Source organism: Eucalyptus grandis, chromosome 9 (assembly GCF_016545825.1).
Source record: "Eucalyptus grandis isolate ANBG69807.140 chromosome 9, ASM1654582v1, whole genome shotgun sequence".
NCBI lineage: Eukaryota > Viridiplantae > Streptophyta > Magnoliopsida > Myrtales > Myrtaceae > Eucalyptus > Eucalyptus grandis.
The window spans coordinates 5,400,605-5,424,507 of NC_052620.1; the positions used below are offsets into that span (position 1 = coordinate 5,400,605).

Below are 23,903 nucleotides of genomic sequence, written 5' to 3' on the forward strand. Positions count from 1 at the left end.
CCAATTTTGATCCAACTTCAACATTCTCTTTTTACGTTCTAGCCTTAATATAAATTATGTACCTTACTGTGCCGGATGGCTTTGATGCCATAGTTATAGCTTTGGTAATCTTCTTATGAGCCACCATGCGCTGTCCCACCTTGGATCCACTGAGTTCTAATTTCATGAAGAAATAAGTTTTTGTGGAACCATTTCACTTGATTTTAGTCGAGTTTGAGAAGGGATGTAGCGATAATTAGGGATTTTTCTAGGATATTTTTATATGTTAGAGATAATTATGATATTTATGTTGATTATCCGTATCTCTTAAAATTGCACATATATCTTCCTTTGATTACACATATCTTAATTGAGATATTATCTTAAAATAGTTATCAAATAAAACCTATAAATAGACTAATATATTCTTCTTTAATATATAAATTGAAATATACATAAATTCTTCGAGATAAGTCCACCTCAAACGCCATAATTTGGCGGAAAGAGACACTTAAGTGTCATAACTTACGAAATGTATACTTAAGTGTCAAAATTAGAGCAAAATGGATCACTTGAGTGCCAATTCGGCTAAAATCCGGCCAAATTGCATATGTGCCATTCTTCCGACGAAGCGAGTGCAAACGGCGCTAACGTGGCCAAATAATGCAAAAACGGCATTGTTTTGGATTGACGTGGTAAAAAAATAATATAAAAATTAATTAAATTAAATTTAAAATTAAATTTAGTTAAAATAGTTAAAAATAATAATTTTAATATTAAAAAAATTTAAAAATTTTAAAAAATAAAAATTTTAAAAAATAAAAATTTTAAAAATTTAAAAATTTAAAAATTTAAAAATTTAAAAATTTAAAAAATTTAAAAATTTAAAAAATTTAAAAATTTTAAAATTTTAAAAATTTAAAAATTTAAAAATTTAAAAATTTAAAAATTTAAAAATTTAAAAATTTAAAAAATTTAAAAATTTAAAAAATTTAAAAAATTTAAAAATTTAAAAAAGAAAAAGAAAAAAAGGGGTGGGGGTGGGGGGAGAGGTGACGAGGGCACAGCCCTCGTCGTCGTCGAGGGAAGGGCCGGCGACGGAGGGGGAGGCTCGGCCGTGGTCGCCGGCCTAGCCGGGCCGGTGACCCGACCCGGCGACCGGGTGGCGAGGGCTCGTGAGTCCTCGCCCGAATCCGGCGAGGATCGGTGGCCCTAGCCTGGCCTGGCCAAGGGCCGCTGCCCACTGGGGGTCGCCCCGACGGTAGCTTGCTCACTCAAATGCCTTCCCAAACTGGTTTCCATCTCTGTTCGAGCTAAACCTCGACCCAAATGTGGTAGCTTGCTCACTCAAATGCCTTCCCAAACTGGTTTCCATCTCTGTTCGAGCTAAACCTCGACCCAAATGTGGTAGCTTGCTCACTCAAATTCTTTTCTATCAATTGGGCCCGTCCATAAAGCTCATGATAATCTTTCAAATCAAGCGGCACTAGTGAATTCTTCAGTTCTGGTCTGAGGCCATTCCTGAACCTCCTAGCTTTGTCCTCCGGATCTTCCACCGGTCTGGGAGCATATTGTGACAGCTCCGCAAATTTGGCCTAATCTTTGGTCCACTATCAGCATCCCTTGATGAAGGTGCTAGATCCTTGCGCTACCAGAGAAATACTTGCCGTTAAAGGCTCCAAGGAAGGCGTTCCACACCGGAACCACACATTCTTGGACTACTCTACCTCTAGTGGCCCTCCACTAGGTACTTGCGTTACCCTGCAGCTGATATATTGCCAGGACAACCTTCTTCTCCTCAGTGCACATCAGCAGTGCAAAGGTCTTCTCCAAGTCTTGGATCTAGAGTATTGCAGCCTCGGGATCTCCTACACCAGTGAACCTCGGTGGATTTAGCTTCAAGAACTTCTTTACGAGCTTGTGCATCGGCCTCTCAACAACCACGTTCCTAGGTGGAACCTCGGCAAGTGCAGTTGTGGTAGCGACATCATCGGCGGCGGCGATGGTAAAGTGCTTGGGCCGTAGCGGCGGCGGTAATGGTTGCGGCTTGATTCTAGGCCTGCTGCTCCATTAGATTCCCAAGTGTCTCAAGTGCCTGAAAGATCCCAGCAATTCTCGGATCGCCAAGTGTTGCTACCCTAGCACCGATTAGAGGCGGTACTACTCCACTTGCACTGGCTTTCTTGTGTTCTACCACAAACACCTCAGGTACCAACTCTTGTCGGTGTCCTACCCCCAAGTCACTAGTCTTATGATCCTCTTTCTAGGCATCCTCTGCTCTTGATCACTCATTATATAGATTTTCTATAGAACCTGTTCCCAATTCAATACAGAATTAGAAACTAAGTGATCTCCACAAAACAATCTACCAAACAGCTATCAATCACATGCATTGGCATAAAATAAAGGTTGTTCCTACTAACTATCCCATAATTTATCACATTTTATCACTCCAACTATTAACCAGCTTTGATACCACTTCGAGCGAGGATGTGTGACATTTCAGATTTTTAGTCATGTTTTCTACTTTATAAACCAGGCATTTCATTGACGCGCTTATAGGGCTATTCTTAGAACTGATCACTATCGAGATAACTAGACTATTTTAGGAAGCTATTAAGGACTTTAAGGCAAATAAACATGAGAATTCGATCAGAAATCGGCTTCTCGACCGCGCTCATTTTTAGAGGCCACTACGGCACAGTTAAAAATAGATTTAAGATTAGAGATAGGTCGGTTCGACTGAGATGTGTGGCTGATCGTGGGTGACTCCACTAAATTGGGAAATTCTCGTCGACTGACACTAATTTGATTTTACTGTTGTTTTGGTACCCTATGTCCGTATTTAAATCCTCAAAATTTTCACGATAATCGAGAGTTGCCATTGAGTCAAGTGGGTTTAGTGTGGCTCAAAGAAAATTGACCATGAGTCATTTGCCCTAAAAAGTTTTGAAAACCACCCAGTAATTTGGGTCATGCTAAAAACGCACCAAATGGAAATTAATCGATAATTCAAGTCCGATTCTATAATATCACAATAAATTCTAAAAGCGTTGACGCAATCTCAGAAGATTTTTTTGATGACTGAGACTTTTTAGGAAAAAGTCGATTTAGGACTGTTTTATGCAGATCAAGTCAGGGATTAATTTTGATTGCAAAATTGGAAAGCAAGATGGATTCTTAGGTGAGAAAAATTATCAATGGGAGCATTGAGATGTCAATTGAAATTGTGGAGGCCGAATGAGGTTGATTTGAGATAATCTAAGTGTCCAATTGAGTGAAGGCTGTGCCAAAATTCTTGTGCCCCTCATTTCTAGCAATTTTGGACCATTTGGGAAGTTGTGAGAGAAGTGTTGGTGGCCAATTCACAACCATGGATTGCTAGCTTCTTGGGCAAGTCTTTGGGGGACAAACCATTGGAAAAACAAGGCCAATGGGGCCCTTGTCTCCCATTCTCTCTTATCTCTCTCTCTCTTCTTGGCTGGCTACACTTCTTCTCTTCCCCTCCATTTGTGTGAAAACCAGCAGTTGAGAAGCGAGAGGATAGCAGCCGGTGTTGCTGGAGTCGGAGCAGCCCGCTTGCCGGCTGCACCATCGCCCGGGACGCCATCCATTGTCGCACACCCTTGTCGCCTAGCCGCATGCCGTCCACCCTGTCCCCGCCTAGCCGTGTCTGTCCGGCCTCGTCCAGCCACTATGAGCTCTTTGAGGAGCCGCCGTGCACCCCGCCGAGCAACAACTTGCCCTTCCCGAGCCTCACCGTGCCAAACCAGCTCATTTCCTCCTATTTTGCAGCCAAGACCAGCAACTCAGCAAGTGGGTTTCACAACCACTTCAAGAGCCGTTTTGAGGTGTTTCCGAGCCCCGAACTCGAGGCCCACTTTAGAGATAAACGTCCCCTGCGATGTTCCTAGTGATTTGATCTAAACGGATTGTTAATCGGGTAAGTTTAGCTCACTAATCCTTGCTTAGTTTGCTAATGATGCTTAAGGGTTGATTAGTGTTAATTAAACATGTTTAAGTGGTTATATTAGTTTAGAATAATTAAATTAGTGACTTAATGATGCATGTTAGGTGGTTAGACTTAGTTATTAGCAAGTACAGAGCTTATAGTATTTATTGAACGAACCTCGGGATTTTCCTCAGTTTGTCTTGGCTTTCAATTAGGCATTACGAGCCTAAATTGAATTTATTGTATTTATTTAATAATTTTCGAAATTAATTAATTATTTATTTATTTTTCGGAAATTAGGCAAGGATACTCGATGACCGGAATTTTATGCTAATTGTCGTGGTACAATCCGTTTATTTAATTGAGCTTTATTTTTTGCTGAATTGAATTAATTGTGAATTTTAGGATTTTATTATAAGTTGTTCAATTTCAGTAATTGATTTGGAAATGACCGAGCGTGGGTCTACAGCGCCTTTGAAATCTAAAAAGCTGTATAAAGGGGTGACAAAGAAAGTGGTGAGACGTGGCTCGATAACCAAATAGGTTGCCTTGGTGAATAAGTCACCTTAGAGAATTCATGTGAGTAATAAAGTATATACATCACCTGGAAAAGCACGTGGCTCGGTATTTATTACGTTATTTTGGCGAAAACAGCACCTTAGAGAATGCACGTGGCTTGGTGATTTGGTATATCGTCTTGGAGAATGCACATGACTCGGTAATTGATACATTGCCTTGGTGAATAAGTCGCCTCAGAGAATGTATAGGGCTCGGTGATTAGTACATTGCCGTGGCATATGAGATGCCTGAGAGAATGCACGTGACTCGGTGATTAAGTACCTCACCTTGACGAAAATGGCGCCTTAGAGAATGCACATGGCTCGGTAACTAAGTATACTATCTTGTAAAATGCATAGTATGGGTTGAGATGATCGGGGAAAAGTAATGTTGACATGTAATCGATTAGGTCGATTGATCAATGATGCGATCTAATTGGGTGCCTATTTGAACTGTGCTAATATGCAAGTGGAATCTGAAGCCAAGGTAAGTACTCTGATCCATGAGTGCATAGGCAGCCCGAATGACGTATTAGTTTACTAATTGAGTCTTAGGGGGTAGAACTTGCTGAGACGTAATCTCATCCCGGTTGTAGGATATCATTTTAGGCTCCTAGATGGCAACACCTCCACCTCCTCGTCCTCTTAGGCATTTTGGTATACCCGAGGAAGTCATCAAGATAGAAACCCACTTTTCGATTCATGCTCACCCTGAAGGACTGGAGTACGTCCTATTTCAGTCAACCGTCTGGGTTGTTTGGGTAAGGACGCCTTGAGGCCCCACAAGCACTGGTCATGGTATCGTGAGTATTATGACGGGCGAAAGGAGGGTCCCATGCTTGAAGAAGATGTGCCTATGTTTGTCTTGGAGGAAGCATTCGAGAAGGGTATGGCTGATCATAGGGACGGGTCGGTAGTGGATGCAAAAGACCCTAAGCTCAAGACTGATCACGACTCCCCCCGGCCATCAGTAGTAGACTCCAACTAGAGTATGCTAGAAGAAGGGGAGATAATCGAGCAAGAGGAGAGACAAGAGAAGAATTAGGAGTGGGAATGGCCAAAGGTAGAAGAGCCTGAGGAGGAGGAACAAAGGAGGATTACCTGTTGGAAGAGCTCGAAGAGGAGGATCCACGAGAAAATGATGAGCTGGAAGAAAATGAGCTCAGTGAAGAGGAATCTAAGGAGGATCGGGATGATGATCTCGAGTACGACTCAGATGAGGACTGAGATCACATCCCGTTTTGCGAACTTTGTGTAATCGTGGATAGGTGTTAGATCAAACATATGTTAATAGTATTGTAAAATACTATGTTGTGTGCTTGTATGAAAAGTGTGGTTATGATTTTCAGATGTGAAAACGATGGCCCTATTTTTCTATCTCAAGTGTTTTATTATATGGGGATTATTATATGCTTTCGCATGCGTATTAAATTAAAAAGGGTTGGCGATGCATCTTAGGATGTCGCTATTAATCAACTAGGTAAGGGATGGCACGTGGTCGAGGATCGGGGCATGACAGGATGTCATGCCTGAACCTCGAGCACACGCACATCCCTCGGTGGTCAATAAAATTGTAACGTCCCAGGACACGTCACCGACCCATTCATTTTATTGCACATACGAAAGCATATAATAAATCTCTAGACAACACAAATATGGGATAGAAAAGCTGAATAAAATTTTCACAAAACACTTTTTATAAACACACTAGGTTTATATACAAAAGTCTACAAAAAGATCGGCTTTTAAAAAGAAGCTGTCCTACGACCTACTAGTCGGATACATTTACCGATCCTTAGGACTCCATCTCCACAAGCTCCAGGGGCTTCGGGTTCTCCACAACTCCATCAGGAGGGTCAACTGCACCCTCGCTTGGAGTGGCATTGACCGCAACGATGGGGATATCAAAACCCTGAAGGGGACCTTCCTTATACCCATTAAGCCCATGGTGAAACCACGCCCTGAATCGATGAGGTAACCTTTGAGGTAGGCCCTCATCGACCTAGATAGTGGTCACAACAAGCTCATCGATCTAGTGACTCTTGGGGACAGGAGCGTCTATACTCCACTTAGAAATTCCCCGAGGTTGTCTAAAATGAACCGAAGGGACCACCATCTAAGGACCTGAAAATGTTAAGCTCATGACCGGGTGAGACAATATCTCAGCAAGTTCACCCCCTAAACCCTGATTAGGAAGAAAATACATCTAGAGATAGTCTAACCACACATCACAGAAGACTCACATCGCCTCAGTTCCTTCCTATAAATTAGTACAATTCATATCATAGATGCATATAATAAATGCACACATTAATTGGAACGTCTTACTCAATCTCAATCAATCACAGGGGTCCTATTATAGGGCCAAATCGTTATGACACGTCCTATTTCGTGTCACATGATTTTGTCCCATAATCCGGCTTGTCTATCTCAATCAATCACGTGTTCCAATTGACTACTATCTACACAGGCAGTTTTAACCGACGCATATCGGTCCTCTAGCGTAGCCAAGCTTCACCTCATCCTTTGAGCGCAGCAACGTCCACCCGACACACATCAAGGACAGCATTCCCGAAGGAGCTTCGGTCCGGCCTTTACCGCAATTCGGCATCCATTACTAGGGCATTCTATATAGGGGCATCGTTCACCCGACGCACATCGAGGACGGGTTCTCTTAACCATCACACGATTATTCAATTCTGACCAAGGACACCATGCATTACACTTAAATATCTTAATTAAGATAATGCACTTGACATATTTTCTTCGTATTAAAAACACTCGATAAAAATAATCGTGTGTGGGTACATGGTTAGATCGAACTTTAAAAATTGATATATTTCATTTTAAAATCTCATAATTTGATATAGCATTAAAAATCATTTTCAATGTCAAAACCCGACACCCGGTATTTTTTAATTAAATACCAAAATTTCACAATTTTGAAATAAATACTCAACATTACAATCACCACTCCATTTGCACAAATTAACATTCAATTGCATAAACTAAATACACTACGTAATTAGCACAAAATTCTGATCACCGGCTATCCCGGTATAATTTTGGAAAATATTAATTAAGTAAATAAATAGCAAAATTAATTAAATAAATACAAATTAAATCAATAAATACATACTTATGCCACGATAATGCTAATCTAACCACCTATTAGACTAATTAAATTAATCTAACCATTCTAACTACGAGGCCGCATATTAAACTAACTACCATTTCTAACCACTTAATTAACTAATCTGACTAACCTAATTTAACTAAACAAGCTAACACTTATACTAATCACACTTAACTTAATTTAATCACCCATTAAGCGTCATTAACCTCATAAGCAAGGTTTAGTGAGCAAACTCACCAGTTTTTCTGGCCAATGAGTTCACAGCAATGGCGACGCCAAGGTGGGTGAGACACAAGCCTGTGATGACACCAAGCAAGGCTCGGAAGAGACCTAAAACGGGCCACGAAGCCCAACAGCCACTGATGGCCTTCAGTTTTGTCCAAGGACCAAAGGGGCTTCGCCGAGCGATTGGAAACAGCAAGGTGGGATGGTGGCAGCTACAGCTGGTCCAAGCGAGCGACGGTGGTGGCTCTGGCGGTTGGACGAATGGCCTGGACGACGGAGGTCGCTTAGGATGGCTGTGACGTGGGCCTAGCTTCGTTAGACGGCGAGGATGTGAGTAGGAGCAGGCATGACGGCAGGACTCTAGCGAGCGGCTTGCAGCGGCTCGAACGAGTGACAACGGCGCATGACGGCGGCAGGGGGCGGTCTACGGGTTGTTGCTGGCTTTCCTCTGGTTCTTAAGTTCTCAAATAACACAATAATGGATAAAGCAAGCCTAAGGAAGCAGTAGAATATAGCTGCTGAAGAGGGGGGCCACAAAATATCCTAAACACTCATGGCTTGGCCCCCACTTGTGGCTGCCTCAATCCTCAGCCATTTGCACGCCAAAACTTCCTCAACAAGACATTCAAAGTGTCCAAAATGTTGCAGCCTCTTGTCCTATGAATTTTGAACATTTCCCCCTCCAATTTCATCCAATTCCAACTCAATTGGACTCAAATTGGTGCCCATAAATTCAACCAAGGTGCCACATCACATTCCACATTTTTCCTTGCCAATTAGTCCAACTTGAATGCCAAAAATGCGACAAAAAACAGTCCTTTAATTTTTCCGGTCCAAAACTGCATAAATTTGATTTTCGCCAAAAATTCAGGTTTGCAAAAAAAATATTCGGAGGATGAATTGACGTTCCTAAAATAAATTTTGATATGGCAGAATTTTTAATTTCTGAAATTGGGTTCAATTTCGCGGTTAATTTCAACTGAATGCGATTTTAGCGTGTTCTAACCTACTAGGTAGCTTTTAGGAATTTTTAGTGCATTTGACCCGTGGTCGATTATTTTCGAGCCACATTATAGATCTTTAACACATTGGCAACTCTCGGTTGTCGTAAAAATTTCGAGATTTCAAATACGGGCATATGGTACAGAAATGAGAGATAAATCGGTTTAGTACCGTTTGACGAGAATTTTGCAATTAGATGGAATCACCCACACTTTAATCACACACCTTAGTTGAACAGACCTATATCTGATCTTTTATTGATTTTCACGGTGTCATATTGACTCTTGCAGGTTAGCACGGTCAAGCAGTTGATTTCTGATCGAATTCTCAAGTCTATTGCGTTTAAATTCCTTAACGGGTTCACCTGATAGATGAGTTATCTCATGAGTGATCAACTCAAAGAAAAGAATTATAGGTGCTTTGATAAAAAGCCCAACTCATTCAATCAAAAACAGAATTGGAAAATTAGGATGTCACATAAAGCTTAAAGGCTAGATGTATCAGGCATGCCATTGGCAAGGAACTTTGAAGCCTCTATTGTGCTTGTGATGACATGGTAACCTGCCCACTTGACCCCATTTTTGGTCAATGACCTGGGGCCCGTGTTCATATACTCTCTATAGTACAAAGACATAAGGGCAAAGTCACCATGTCACTCCAACCAATCATTCGAGTTATTTAGGCTATCAAGATAAGACTTCATGAAAATTGTCATTTCTTTAATACTTTTGCCATGGCCTTCCAAGGTACATCTTGATAGAGCTTTTAATCAGATTTAGGTATGAAGTTGTGGTGCCTTTGCACTTATGGATGGAGATGTCTATATTCAGGTTGGGGTCAGTTTGGTCTATGCAGTGAATGTACAGGGTTTTCTAGCATGGAAGTTACAGTTCTAGAGAATGACTATAGCAATTCCAAAGATAAATTAATGGTGCCATAGATGTCGCACTCTTTGTAAAACCGTTGCTTAGGATGAACATAAAGGGTGTCATGGTAACCCTCAAAGCTAGATCGATGGTAGACTAAGAGGTTGGAGCCAGAGCGTAAAGCAACTGTTTGGTGATTTGTTGCACCGATGGTGTGCCGGAAAGTGATGTCTTTTGGTAGATGAATTCGTCACCACGGTAACCTATACATACTAGCCTTATTATAGATAATATGCCTTGCTATGCCATATCGTTTTGATGCTGCGTTACAGATTTGCTAATCATATATACCTTGCTATGCCAGATCGCTTTGATGCTACATTACAGATTTGCTAATCATTTTGTAGTTCCTTGAACCATCTTGGAGCACCAACATGTTGGCCTTACATGCCAAGGATAAAGTTTGTTGGAGCTTCAGATTCCCTAGCCTTACCCATGTGGGGAACTCATTAGTGTAGTTCAGCATAATGTAGGGTACATAGTTTGTGGACAAAGCATTGCTTATGAACTTAGAGATTGTTATTAGACATCAAGGGCCACACATTCATCAAGACGCCAAGCTTGACGAACTTGGCCCAACAAGTCTCAAGGTTTGTCAAGGTAGTGCTAAGCCCTGTTAGTGCACTAACGGTTAATGGTGCAATCCAAGCAAAGGGTCAAGTGCTTGTAAAGCTAGAGGCAGTTGGCCCATGTAGTCTTCTCATGCTCGTTACGGCACTTGGGTCCTAGCAAGCATGTGTTGGTTTGGGCGAGTTGAGTCATCTTGGGGTTGACTTTCATTGAGGCCTTAAGGAAATGAGATTTTCGCTAAAAAGGGCTCTGGTTAGGGTTGGTAGTCAAGATGTACTCACATGGTTGTGGGTAAAGCATTTGGCTATATCATATCACTAAAGGATTAGCTAGAAAATGTTTGAGACAACGAAAGAGGCAAAAAGAGAAGGATCGTGAACTTTTAATGAACACCCATATTGATTGATCTAGTTGATAAAATTGCAAAAGTTTGAATGTTTATATATTTCGATATATTTTAATGAAGAATATGTCAAAAGGAGATATATGTGCAACATTCGTGCCACAAACGTGTGATATTCATGAGATATATGTGCAATCTTAAGAAATAGGAATAATCAATATAAATATTACAATCATTTCTAACAAAGGAAATTATCCTAAAGAAATCTTCATTTATCATCCCCTTAAACTCAAGGTGACTAAGTTAGTTTGAATTCCAAATCAAGTTAATATAGTGCCATGGAAACTATTTTCTTTTGAAATCAACACCCAACATATTCAAGATGGGGCAACAAGTGGTGGCCTTTGTGATGGCTTTAAGCTTCTGTCGACAATGAGATTTCACTATCTTGCTTGTTTGAAGGCAGCAAGTCTAATGGTGGTGTTAGCATCTTGAAACGAGAAATAAGAATTTGAAGAGAGGATTTGAGTGTAATCTTGAATTGGGGTGTTTCATTTGCCTTGGATTGGTCCTTCTCTTTAGAAGTGAAAAGCAAAAATAGAAATGATAGTAGTCCAAGAGGTAGGTAGTTACACTACCCGACGGGAAACTTGTGTTTCGATTCTCGTGTTATGACCAATCGATTGATTTTGAATAATCAAAATGACTAGAGAAAAAGACAATGTACACTTTTCAACTAGGAAACAAATCTGTCCATGAGTCTCTCCTTTATGACTAACTATTGTTATTTGCGGAATTTTCTCTCAATGAGATGACCAAAGGCAAAAAGGCAAAAGGCATTTGTGAGATAGCTAGTACGAGTACCTAGAGGGGGTGAATAGGTATACAAAAAAATTTCTCGAAGCTTGCACGATATTTAAACAATTAGAGAATTTGCAAAGTTAAAAATTCAATCGCAAGGCGAGTAAGGGAAAGAGAGAATTGAACACTCGGTTTATAGTGGTTCGGCTTGATTCAAGCCTACGTCCACTCTTCGCACCGACAGCCGATTGGCTGGATTCCACTATAATCAAAGAGTTGTTACTGGTGTTGATCTTCCTTGATTTCTAGGTGTAGATGATCTACCACACTCACTCAAGGCTTCACCAAGTATAAACACTCTCAGTATACAATTTCGCTCAGTCTCAACTAACAATCAAGGATCCTCAGACTCTGGAATTTTTCTATGGATCACACACTTAAAACAACTAGAACGTCTTCCTTTTATACTCCTTCATGCCATCATAGCCGTTGGCACTTACCAAAGGAATTCCTCCAATCTACCCGTTGGACGGAATCAATCAAGAAGATCATCCGAGCTATTTAAGGAATCGATGATAGCCCATCAATCTGTTCGCCCATACAATCGGGATCTTGGTTTCCAAGAATAGAATAATCCAAGATTATTTCGTCGACCATCGGATCTTCAATCGATCTTAGATAAGAATTAAAGAATCCGAAATGATTATCCAACCAAAGAATCTATTCCAGAGGATAGGATCAAATCCTCAACCATAAACCTCGACTTTGGATTTCCTTCAACACTGGATTAGAAAGACTGTCAGTGAGAATAATCTTGAGTCTTGAGTCTTGAGTCTTGAGTCTTGAGTCTTGAGATAACAAAGTCTTGAGACTATAAATTCTTGAGACTTTAACTATCGATATCCAGACTTAGGCCCGATAGAAATGTTTTGTCGGCTTCAAAATATTCTGGAAAGATTTCTCCAACAATCTCCCCTTTTTGATGGTGACAAAACTTTCTTGAAGATTTGAACAACTTTGACCTGCAAAAACATTTCTCAAGCAATATGGCTAACTCATAAAGATTAATAAACAACCAGACTCGCATCCACAGCAAATTGGTTAGTCTTTCATGAGTAATACCATGTAACAATACTTGATATGAATGCAACCAGTCAAGCATCAAAATCCACAGCCAATTCAGTCTAACACTCAAGTTCAAGTTCTCAAGTCATACTCAAACACAAAAGTCAAATAAAGTTTTAAAATAATGTTTGTTCAAATTGGTTCTCCCCCTTTTTGTCATCATTAAAAAGAGGGTGAGAAAGGAGTCATGTCTCCTTGGGAATGCGCACGATCTGGAAATCCCCAATGGACCGGACTACTCCTTCGAGCTTCTTCAGATCTTCTCGCAGATGAGCTACCTCTTCTCTCTTGGCATTGGCTTGAAGTTGCAGAGCGAGGTCTTTGTATTTATCTTCCGAGAGACGAAGATGCTTGTCCAAAGATGCTTTAAAGCTTGGATTTCACGATTCAGAATATATATCAGTTACGCATTTCCGAAGAATATTCATGATACTACGAAGATCTGCGAATCATCCGTCTCGTATGCGGCATTGGCTTTCTCGGATGGTGTGTGTGCGACGATGGTGCTTCGAACGGTCCGGCAGATTTGGAATCGTCGTATCATCTTCTTCGTGCAATTGAGAGACCTGAACTTCTTCCGGGTCTTCGGAGATTGTCTTGGATCTTGTAGCATGAGATGGAGACCTCTCTTGCTCGCTAACTCCCCGTCTCTAGGACATCGAAAGGGGAAGAGTGATGATCAATCTCTTGATTTCCCTTCTCTCAGTTATCGCAGACTGTTCTTTTACTTCTTCTCCTTCTTCCTCAACTTCTTTCTCCTTCTCTCTCGAGTTCTTCTTCTTCTCTCGCTTTCCGCTGAAGTTCTGTCGGATAAGACACGGAACGTCTTGTTCTTGTCAGTGCTGGAATAGAGGGATCTTCATCATCTTCATTCTCATCCTCATCCTCATCCTTCAGGATAAGAGTTCTTCTCTTCTTTTTCGATGAGGCTCCAATGGCCTCCTTTCCTTTTCTCTTTGAAGCAGACTGAACAGGAGATTTCACTTTGAATTTCTCCATTGCCTTGGAAAGTTCTTGCAGACGCATCTTCGTTAACATCTTCAAACCTACCACCATCTTATCACACGGTTGAACACAAAGAGTATGTGGCGGTTCAATATTCAGATGTCTCGAAGATCTTGGTCACGGGCACCGGGATAAGGCAATTGTCCTTTGTCTTTTGACACTGCATTCCGTACATATGGAAAAGAATAGTGTGCGGGAGAGAGAACTTCCGTCCGAGTTGATCGCATACATCAACTTTGCTTCGAAAAGAGACACGAAGTCTTTGAAGTAGACTTAGGTCTCGAGACAATTGATCACAATCTTGTGAAGCACAATGTTGATAGCATTCATCTGGAATAGATAATTTTCTTATCTACATCCCTATCTTTGACAAGATCCGAGTAGTTCGAGCAGGTGAGACTTTGATTGGGAGATAGCGTCCCCGTTCAACTCCAACTATGTCCGCCAACATATTCACATCTACCACATAGACTTTGTCTCGAACATCGAATGAAATTCTATTCGCATCCAAAAGCTAAGATTTGAATAGAAATAAGCGGTCGATGATCATACCCGTCGTAGAGTCGGAGCGAGAAAGTCTCAAGTTGAAGCAAATTCAACTTCTCTCTTAGGTTCAAGTTGATGGAATCCGGGAAGTCAAAATCGACACTTCTAGGGTTGATTACCCCTCTTTTCAACGGACTGAAATACACTTTTTTCTGATCCTTGGATTTAAACAAATCCAATCGATTTCCTTTCACCTTTGCCGCCACACCCATTCTAGGTTTAAATTCAAGGAACATTTTGTCATCATCGTTCCCATCAATCAGATTTTGTCCTGGCATACGAGGATCTCTTGGAATGTTCGCAAGTGCTTCCTTTGCTTTTCCTTTCGGGGCAATTCCCCATTCCTCCATTTTCTTTAGAAAAAGATACTCATTCCCATAATTTTTGTCCTTAAGGAAGTCATCTATATAGTTCAATGGAGTACCTGTGCTTTTCAATGCACGATAAAGATTATACAAAAAGGAGGGCTTTTGAACTCTTACTGGGTCGGCATCCTCGATTATCTCTTCTTCCAGATTGTGACTTGCACTTTGTGGGGCAGGAGATGCTGAATGACGTGGAGGAGAGCGATTCGGACTTTGTCGCGACTTGGTAAGTCTTCTTCCTCGGTGAGATCGAAATGAGTCGGTCCCTTCTTCATTCTTTGTGGTCCCCTGTTTGCGATTCTTGATGATTTCCTCGAAGACGACATCTTTCTTTGTCTATCGGAGGATTCCTTCACTTGCTTTCCCAAGAAAAATGACCACTTTCTCGACGATGAACAAATAGTAGAAACAGGATCGAGAGGAGAGTGCTTTTAGGGTTTTGAAAATTGGGGAAAGGAAAAAAAACTGTATATATATAACTCGGTTTTTGAAAAAGGAAGTTCAATCGGTGCAAGGAAAGTGAACGATTACTTCTTTTCAAAATCGATAAGCGCCAAAATTATTAAACAAAAGATCGTACCTTTTCGAGTTAATATAACTAAATGACAATTAATACCTTTTAGATGAAATACAACTTACAGTCTTTAGCCACGAATGATTGAGTCTCAGGATTTAGAGTCTAAGAGATCAGAGTCTTAGAGATGGTGAGTCTCTAGACTTTAACTTCTTCAAGCTTCAAAATGTTGAGTCTCGAGCAGATAAAGTCGAACTGATTCTTCTCCAAAGGCTTTGTGAATATGTTCGCTAGTTGACTTTTTGAATCAACAAATTGAATCGAGATTTCTCCATTTTGAATATGATCTCTAATAAAGTGATGACGAATCTCAATATGCTTTGCTCTTGAATGAAGGATTGGATTTTTGGTGAGATTGATAGCGCTGGTGTTGTCACATCGGTTTACGTGCATGAGTCTTCAATGCCAAAGTCTTGTAGCTGTTGTTTTATCCATAGAATTTGCGAACGGCGGCTTCCAAGAGCTACATACTCGCTTACGTCGTTGAAAGAGCTACGGTGCTTTGCTTCCTCGAAAACCAAGACACCGTTCTGTTTCCAAGTAGTTGACAAGTTCCGAAGTGCTCTTTCTATCGACTCGCAACCGGCCAGATCTGCATCGAGTATCCTAGAAGATTAAAGTCTCCCTCTTTGGATACCAAAGACCGATGCTTGAAGATGAAGCAACGTATTTGATAATTCGTTTCACGGTAATGAGATGTGATTCTCTAGGATCTGATTGAAACCTAGCACGAGATACAAACACTAAACAAAATATCAGGTCTAGAAGCGGTAAGATAAAGAAGTGAACCGATCATGCTCTGTACGGCTTTTGATCTACTTTCTTCCCTTCTTCATCCTTGTCTATCTTCTGAGAACATGACATTGGTATGTCGATCTTTTTGCATTTTCCAATCCAAACCTTTTGACAAGATCATTCGCATATTTTTCTTGATGGATGAAAGTTCCTTCCTTCATTTGTTTCACTTGGAGTCCAAGAAAGAATGTTAATTCTCCCATCATACTCATTTCAAATTCATCCCGCATAGACTTAGAAAATTTCTTGCAAAGACTTTCATTAGAGGATCCAAAAATAATGTCATCAACATATATTTGAACAAGTAAAAAGTTTTTGTTTTCCTTTTTGATAAACAAAGTAGTATCTACTTTACCTTTGACAAAACCATTTTGTAATAAAAACTTACTTAGTCTGTCGTACCAAGCTCGAGGTGCTTGCTTTAGACCATAGAGCCTTTTTCAGTCGAAGGCGAGTCGGCTTCTTTGGGTCTTCAAATCCAGGCGGTTGTTCCACATAAACTTCCTCATGGATAAATCCATTTAGGAAAGCACTTTTGACGTCCATTTGGAATAACCTGAAATTTTGTAACAAGCAAACGCAAGTAATAGACGAATAGCTTCTAACCTTGCAACGGGTGCGTAAGTCTCGTCATAGTCTATTCCTTCTTCTTGCGTATACCCTTTGGCCACGAGTCTTGCTTTGTTTCGTACGACTTTTCCTTTTCGTTCATTTTGTTCCGAATACCCATTTGGTTCCTATACAGTTTTACCTTTTGGTTTAGATGTCAATTCCCGGACATCATTGATGTTGAACTGTCTAAGCTCTTCTTGCATAGCTTCGATCCAGCTTTCATCAGATAAAGCTTCTTCTATGCTTTTTGGTTCAATTTCAGAGATGAGAGCCACAGCACTAGATTCTTCATGCCTTTTTGATCTGGTGCGGATTCCTTCATTAAGTTTGCCAATAATAAGATCTTTGGGATGACTGGATTTGTGCTTCCAGTTACTAGGTTGATGATCTCTTTCTCCATGAGCGTCTTGATGATGGACTTCCAGAATCTGAGGTGCTTCTTGAGATGTAGACATCTGAAGATCTAGAGCGGATTCGTCTCTTCGTCTTGAGTCCGGGCTGGATTCATCTTGCACTGAGTCTTGGAATTTGACATTCATTGATTCTTCCATAGACGGCTTTTTTTGTTGAAGACTCTGTAGGCTTTGCTTGAGGGGGGTGAATAGGTATACAAAAAAAATTTCTCGAAGCTTGCACGATATTTAAACAATTAGAGAATTTGCAACAGTTAAAAATTCAATCGCAAGACTGAGTAAGGGAAAGAGAGAATTGAACACTCGGTTTATAGTGGTTCGGCTTGATTCAAGCCTACGTCCACTCTTCGCACCGAGCCGATTGGCTGGATTCCACTATAATCAAAGAGTTGTTACGGTGTTGATCTTCCTTGATTTCTAGGTGTAGATGATCTACCACACTCACTCAAGGCTTCACCAAGTATAAACACTCTCGGTATACAATTTCGCTCGGTCTCAACTAACAATCAAGGATCCTCGGACTCGGAATTTTTCTATGGATCACACACTTAAAACAACTAGAACGTCTTCCTTTTATACTCATTCATGCCATCATAGCCGTTGGCACTTACCAAAGGAATTCCTCCAATCTACCCGTTGGACGGAATCAATCAAGAAGATCATCCGAGCTATTTAAGGAATCGATGATAGCCCATCAATCTGTTCGCCCATACAATCGGGATCTTGGTTTCCAAGAATAGAATAATCCAAGATTATTTTCGTCGACCATCGGATCTTCAATCGATCTTAGATAAGAATTAAAGAATCCGAAATGATTATCCAACCAAAGAATCTATTCCGGAGGATAGGATCAAATCCTTAACCATAAACCTCGACTTTGGATTTCCTTCAACACTTTGGATTAGAAAGACCGAGTGAGAATAATCTTGAGTCTTGAGTCTTGAGTCTTGAGTCTTGAGTCTTGAGATAACAAAGTCTTGAGACTATAAATTCTTGAGACTTTAACTATCGATATCCAGACTTAGACCGATAGAAATGTTTTGTCGCTTCAAAATATTCTGGAAAGATTTCTCCAACAATTTGAACATCTCGCCAGAATGTGTTATTAAGTTTTAATTGTAAATAATTTTTTGACCAAGTACAAAACATTGCGATTATGGACATGATTTTCTTGATGAGGTCCTTACACATGCCCATTATCCGAGCTAGTCATGAGCTGGGGAGCTTTTCTAGCATCATTACTAGGTTGAATCTTTCCCAAGTGTTTGCTCATGGATCCTTTGAACTAAACTCTAATCATGCTGCGGTTGAAGGTAAATCTATCTCCTTTGCGTCAATGGAAAACATCATTCATACACTACGAATTGATGTAGAATATCCATGTTGCAACCTATTCTTCGATAGGGTGGAAAACATAAGTTTAAGGTTATTACCTAAATGATGGACTAACGACCCATAATTTAAATGCGGGCTCTCTCAAGCCCATACTTCATGCAACATTGATGTGTTCAAATTGACGCTATGAGATTTTCCTAAACAAAGGTCACCACTAGCCTATTAGGGTTGGTTAGAAACTAAGTGTGCGAGCGTACTTCACTTTCTACGTAACTGGAGAATCTATGTCAAAGATTTGATTACACTAATGAATTAATTAGTATCATTTCGATACTTAATCTCGTTCATTTCAAAAAAGACATTTTTGTTAAGCAATTTGAATTGACTTTATACCTATTCACTAACATTGAGGTGATTATACAAGTGTATAATTATTAACGTAACAATTAGCAATCAAGAAAAACATTAAATAAATTGCATGGGATAGCAAAGACCCAACACCAAGAAAAAAGATAAATGACAATGTCAACTAAACTAAAGGGAGGCTAAAATCAATGCATCGATATTGCGTAATCAATGACAATTGTCTTTAAGAATAATTGAAACCTTAAAGTAAAGCCTTAAGTACTCATTCAATTTTAAGCGCAATTTTTGTCCAAAGATTTAACCAAAATCCTATCTATGTGAATTCTAATTTTGGAAAATTTAAAACTAATTCTAAACTAGAATTGACACTAGAATCTAGGAAAACTACTTGAAAACTAATTTCTAAACCTTTTCGTAAACCTTTTCCTAATTTTTTATTTTTTTTCAGAATTTTCTTAATTTTTAATATGAAAAAAGGACTCTGGTGGGCCTCTAGGGCCCGCTCCGAATATGGGCTGAGGTAGGCTCTTGGTTCTGGACCATGGACATAGATGGGCTTATTCAAAACAAGCCTGTTCAAATAGAAAATCACCAAGTCCATTTTGTTGAAATTAAAAAGCACTAAGCCCATTTTGCTAAAAAAGCTCAGCCCAACTGCCTCTAAAACTAAGGCCAGCCCAGATATACTAAAACCAATTAGGCCCAAGATCCATCAAGCACCAAGGTCATCGGAAGACAACATTCAGCAGCAACAACAGAAAAAGAGGAGGGGTCTACCTTGAACAAGAGGGAAAGAGGATGAAGTATCAAAGGGCGACCAAGAGATGGGGTCGTCAAGAACCACTGAGAAGAGCCGGGACAAGCAGCGGTTGCCAATCACAGGCTGAGTGGCCTGCAGTTGCGAGCTGAGGTGGTGGAGATGTGCAAGAGATTGAACGTTGGAGAGTGAGAGCAGCCGGAGAGATAATAGAAGAGCAATCATGGAGAGCCTCTCTGCAAATGGAAATGGAAGTAGGCATTTGTAATTTGTTTCCTACAATAGCGCCCTTTGCTGGTTCTCTTAAGACAACACCCCGAAGATTTGAGATCGCAATAGACGAAGCGATGCGCTCAGGTTTCTTCTCAGTCTCGAGGAGGGGATGCGCCACCTGGGTCTTCTCCTTCGATGATGATGGGAAGTGGCAGCAAAGGAGGTTCAATAAGGCGGGTTGGAGTCAAGTGAGCAGTGACATTTGCGACAGCGGTGTTCAAGCTTCACGGCGAGGCTGGCTGGTGCCAAGATTGATCTGCAAGAGTGACATTTATATATATATATATATATATATATATATAGAGAGAGAGAGAGAGAGAGAGAGAGAGAGAGAGAGAGTTCCCAAGATCCCAGTGAGTGAGTGAGGAAGATCCCTAGACCATCAGGCCTCCTAAAAAACCAGTGAGAAGATCAAAGGAAGAAGAAGAAGAAAACACCCTCGGGCGGGAAGGTCCCTTGATATTGAGAGAAGTGCGATCCACCTGCAACATGTGTCGCGTTCTCATGTGCCTTTTGCACGTGTTGTGTGCCAGCGTGACAAATAAGAAGGCCCTTGAAAATGCGACATGTGTCTGTGTGGGACCCAAATTGGGAAGCCTCTCACTTCTCTCATCTCTCTATTCTTTCTGCACTTTTGACACCCATCACATTGCCAAGCCTCTCACTTCTCTCATCTCTCTATTTTTGCTGCACTTTTGACACTCGTGCACTCTCTCTCTCTCTCTCTCTCTCTCTCTCTCTCTCCCCAACACCCTCTCTCTCTCTGTTGGCGTGGACAAATAGCTAATTACCTTGACCTTCGTGGTGACCACCTCCTCCGGTGTGTCAGTGAAGGCGCATGAGTGCTCGATCTGCCATAAGAGCTTCTCCACCAACCAAGCTCTTGGCAAGCACAAGCGGTGCCACTACAAGGCCCCCATTCCTGCCTCTTTTTCCCTTGATGCCTTAGTTGCTAGCACGGTGAGCATCTCTGAGGGGTAAGGTCCATGCACAAGTTGAGCCAAGGGCACCACAAGTTTGATCTAAACATCCCGGCGCTTGGACAATGAGGTGGAGAGCTCACACCCCTCCAAGAAGCCCCGATTCCTGGCATCGATGAAGACGGAAACAGCTTGAATTGGGTTGGATTTAAAATGCATAGAAACCCCCACAAAAAAGCCAACTGTGGCACCCCGAAACACCTAAGGTCGCCACAGGTACCTGTCGCTATACCTCATGAACGCTAGTCACATCTCTTAATAGAAGCATTGCAGCTCATAGGCATATATATATATATATATATATATATATATATATGTATATATTTACAACGATCCCAGCGCAACTTATTAGCGGAAGCATAATTGAAATATCATCATCTCTCCCTCCAACTATCATAATACAATGCACACCACTAAGCACCATAGGAAAAGATAAAGCCGAACCACTTTTATTTACATATTTTCATGATGGATTTTTTCGGGTCGGTATAACAAAAGAAGGGCCGAGACTTTTGACTACACTCGGCCATAACCTCAAAAAGAGACAACTCGACCCTCTATGTCGATCATGCAAAATCCTCCATCTACTAATGTCGGCTATTGTCCAAAAAGTAGCAGCTCCTACTCCTTGCGCGCGGGTAGTCACACCCATGCCGGTGCGTCAGGCAGTGGCGGCGGCAACATCCCCCGCATCACTCCGTCTCGATGAACGTGAACAGATATGAACTCCTGAATGACCGGGCTCTTAGCCAGGCCCACGTCATACATCACTAATTCGCAAACTCGAATGAACGTCATACCAGGGATGGTGGGACAGTCGATCTCCACACACTCGACCTCCACATCCGAAGGAAGGCCATAAAAGACAACCCGCGTGATAGTAGGGAGCGGCATCTTTCTAATTTGAAATGTTGGTCCTCGAAGGGGTGAGTACAGCTACTCAGCAGGTAAATGACCCAATAAACCACTCAATGCATCACACAATATAATCATAACAATTATAGCATAACACATGTCATTCATGCATCCATGCATAACTTACCTTGATGTCATGCATATGTCATCATATTGCATGTACATACATCCTCATATAATCATTACCATCATGTCATAAATGCACATACATCCATGCATTCACCATCATCATGTCACATATACCATCATGCCATAGGTGCACATACATCCATGCACTTACCATCATCATGTCACATATACCATCATGCCATAGGTGCACATACATCCATGCACTCACCATCATGCATCCATGCATACACGTTGCCATACCATGCATAATTCAATTTCAATTTCCAAATTTTATTCTTTCATTTTGAACCGCCACATTTCTCTTTCTCGGGACTAGTATTTGCATCCCACATTTATCGCTCGCACCCCACCTGGCATTGCGAGGAACCTCTGGCACAAACCTCCGGGCATCCTGCACACATACTCCAGACATCTTGTACCCCAACTGGCATCACGAGGTATGCGCCGGCTCACACCTCCGAGCTTCCAGCACCCCCACTCTCTGGGCATCTCAAAACTCTCGAGAACCCTCCGGAATTACGCCACTAGGCCACCGGGCATCCGGCATTTACACTCCCTGGCCGGGCATTCCGACACTCCTAGGGCATCGTCAGCTCACACCTTCGACGGCCTTCTCATTTATCATAGTTCACATTCACAATTATGGCTCAATTTTAACATGGCATATGATATGATGGCAAACAAGATCATTTTCAACATTTGATTCTTATATGTAGTTCCAATCATCATCATATATGCAGCAAGATCCAATCACTCATGACAACACAATCCATGGGGTCCATACAACTTAGAACAATCCATACATCATGACTTTTTGAAATTTACCAAATTCCAGCTTGCACAATTTCAGAAAACATATAAATTAAATATCCATATGATCTTCAAAAATTATAAAATCAGAACATGTGATAGGCAAGACATAAAGGTAGCAACTTCATGAATAACACATGCCCAAAAGAACTTCACACAAAAAGATATAGCTCGCACAATACAGCTTGCAAAATTCGGATAAAATCAGATTGCGCAGTTCTTGAAATATTTCGATTTAAATACCCGAATTGCCTCCAAAAATTATGAAATTTTACCAGGTGATATTCAAGAGCCTAAGGTAGATTTTTCATGCAGACATCCAGACCAGATTCGTCCTAGATAATTAACTATGGACGGTCGAAGCCCCTGTTCCTAGTACCAAACGGTCCAGTTTAGCTGTCTCCGAAAAATCAAGGTTTCACCTACTTATCTTCTTTCATTTCCTCTGAATTTTTTATATGTTTTGACTCAAGAGGTCCACTACAACTTTCATTAAGAGATCTAGGTAATATTCTCAACGGATATTCACTTTATAGTTCACAAAGTCGCTGGAGTCCAGTACAATACTTACAGATCTATCGTCTTCAAAGGAAAAATTGTTTCACTATGCTACACTTGTTAGTTTTGCTTCAAATTTGATTATGTTAATATTTAGGATGTTATATACAACCTTTATGAAGAAGTCAAAGTGAAATTCTCAGTAAAAAGTGACATGCAACATACAAAACCACCAAGAGGTCGAAAAAACAGTTTCAGATCTAGCGTTTTCATAGAGAAAGGGTTTCACCCCTTAAAACTCAGACATTTTGTCCCAATTTTATTATGTTATACTTTGAGATGTTTTCTACAACTTTTGTGAAGAATTCGAAGCCAAAATCCAACTCAAAACCTGCATGCAAGCCTCTACAACATTCTGGGTCAGGCGGTATACTCGAAAACAGAATGCTATTTCAAAAACAACACACTCAAGCTTCGGTTTCTCACACCATAAACGTCCGAGATTCACCACCATTCAATCACATATGCAAGATACAACATGCAAGAGCAGAATATAGATCCCAACTTGCCTTTGTACCGAGTAAGCACAAGCAACACGGCGGACGACGGACGCACGGCAACGGGCGATGGACGAGCGGACGGACAGACACACGGCTTCTTCCTCCTCTCTCTCGGTTCCTCACTCTCTCGGCAACCCTCTCTCTCTCTTCCCCTTATGGTCAACAACCCCCCATAACCGGTCACTCCTTCCTTTTATTCCCCCTCAATACCATCATTAGCCATCATTAGGAGCCACCCAAGAAGACCAATAGATGAAGCCTCCTTTTGCCACTTGGCAAATCCCTTGCATGATGGGCTTGAAGGTTTGGGCCGCTCCTCCCCCTTGTGGTCGACGGCAGCCCTCTTCATGGGCC

The 23,903-nt window shown here is 41.0% G+C and overlaps 1 pseudogene; it reads right to left on the reverse strand.

Moving 5' to 3' along the window:
• Positions 1 to 9,335: 9,335 nt before the first annotated feature.
• Positions 9,336 to 21,531, reverse strand: LOC104446301 (annotated as a pseudogene).
• Positions 21,532 to 23,903: the final 2,372 nt, after the last annotated feature.